The sequence below is a fragment of the Eriocheir sinensis genome, chromosome 6, assembly GCF_024679095.1.
Source record: "Eriocheir sinensis breed Jianghai 21 chromosome 6, ASM2467909v1, whole genome shotgun sequence".
NCBI lineage: Eukaryota > Metazoa > Arthropoda > Malacostraca > Decapoda > Varunidae > Eriocheir > Eriocheir sinensis.
Genome location: NC_066514.1, coordinates 19,946,148 through 19,948,251, shown reverse-complemented (window position 1 = coordinate 19,948,251; position 2,104 = coordinate 19,946,148). Strand labels below are relative to the sequence as shown.

General features: G+C 38.5%; 1 long non-coding RNA gene across 1 annotated transcript; it reads right to left on the bottom strand.

The window, feature by feature from the left end:
• Positions 1–904: 904 nt before the first annotated feature.
• LOC126986678 (uncharacterized) lies at positions 905–1,711 on the bottom strand. Its single transcript, XR_007739891.1, has 3 exons — positions 1,596–1,711; positions 1,440–1,543; positions 905–1,387 (listed from the first exon to the last, which is right to left on the bottom strand). It is a non-coding gene; the product is annotated as an uncharacterized LOC126986678 (long non-coding RNA).
• Between the last annotated feature and the right edge of the window lie 393 nt (positions 1,712–2,104).

The following is a 2,104-nucleotide window of genomic DNA, read 5'->3' as shown; positions in this document are numbered from 1 at the left end:
GTCTGCAAGCGGTTGTTTAGGCTGAAGGCCTTACTGAAAAAGTCGCTCTCCGCCCAAGTCCGTGGTAGAACTCCTGAAATCAAAATGTAATTAGGGATTTAGACTTATACTGCTGGATGAGCCTACGGTACTTCTCCAGGAGTTCCTCAGACCGGGTCGTGGTGACGTCGTTCGTACCTGTGTGAATAACAAACAGTGAATCATTAATAGCCTGGGGGGAGATCTCCTCAAGAGCAGCAGTTATATCGTCGATCCCAGCACCAGGATAGCAATAGTTCCGTCTTCGACGAGGAACTCTGCCGCAGAACTCAACGACCTGCTGGCGAATCATGGAGTCCCCCACCAGGAAGGTGCTCTCCTGCTCGTCCTCCTCCTCCAGAATGGCAAACCTGTTGAAGCAATGAACAGGATAAATCGCTTGTCTGGCTGGTTTGGCTCCTCCATTCACGACGGTGAAGCCATCATGGGCGGTGCCAGGAAGGAAGGTGTTGAGGAAGTATACATGAGGGGGGGACTGATATGTGTATTCTTGCATGTATATCCCATTTACAGATTCACAGAGATCAAGAAAGTGAATAATTTCAACTATACATCCTAGAGAATACATAAAATTAGGCCTATGTATGTAACTGTAGGATGCTGTTGAGAGAGTAGGTCTATACAAGATTGAGCTGTGAATTCTTGTATGTATCTCCCATTTACATATTCAGAGAGATCTGTAAGGTGAATAATCTCAACTATACATCTTAGAGAATACATAAAATCAGGGTTATGTATATGTATAGGATGCTGTCGAGAGTATTCCTATACGTGATTGAGCTGTGAATTCTTGTACGTATGTATATCCCATTTATATATTGTTTTGTCTCGATGCAAATAAATTAGAAACACAAACTACCCACGTAACTTGATAAATAATAATACCATGTTCGAAAAATGACTTAATGAATGTCTGTCTAATCTCTAACGTAATCTTGTCTCAAACTAAAGAAAAACATATGTAATGAATGACTGGCTAACATAACCTTGTCTCAAACTAAAGAAAAACATATGTAATGAATGACTGGCTAACAACCTTGTGTCAAACTAAAGAAAAACATATGTAATGAATGACTGGCTAACATAACCTTGTGTCAAACTAAAGAAAAACATATGTAATGAATGACTGGCTAACATAACCTTGTCTCAAACTAAAGAAAAACATGTGTAATGAATGACTGGCTAACATAACCTTGTGTCAAACTAAAGAAAAACATATGTAATGAATGACTGGCTAACATAACCTTGTCTCAAACTAAAGAAAAACATATGTAATGAATGACTGGCTAACATAACCTTGTCTCAAACTAAAGAAAAACATGTGTAATGAATGACTGGCTAACATAACCTTGTGTCAAACTAAAGAAAAACATATGTAATGAATGACTGGCTAACATAACCTTGTCTCAAACTAAAGAAAAACATGTGTAATGAATGACTGGCTAACATAACCTTGTCTCAAACTAAAGAAAAACATGTGTAATGAATGACTGGCTAACATAACCTTGTGTCAAACTAAAGAAAAACATGTGTAATGAATGACTGGCCAACATAACCTTGTGTCGATGTAAAAAAGAATGAAACAAATGACGCTAACGTAACCTTGTCTCAATGTAAAGGCGTGACGTAACGGAGGCTAGTCAACGTAACCTTGTCTTGAACTAAAGAAGAACAGACGTAACAAATGACTAGCTTCCACAACCTTGTCTCAACATACAGAAAAAGACAAAACAAATGACTAACATAACCTGGTCTCAGTGTTACAAAGGGCGGAGCAAGTTAATAGTGACATAAATAAACATTACAAAAGATTTAGCAAGCGAAGGGACAGGAGTACGCATTGCTACAGATGACACAGTAACCCAAGTGTGATAGGGATTGTAAAGTTACGGAAGATATGGTGACGTAAGTGACGAGGACCGAGCGTTACAGACGGCGTAGTGACTTAAGCATGATAGGGATTGTAGAAAGATTGTAGAAATCGTTAGCTCTGAGACGGAGAAAAATAAGAGACAAACACTCTAGGGTTCCATTCCTCACATATATATATATATATATATATATA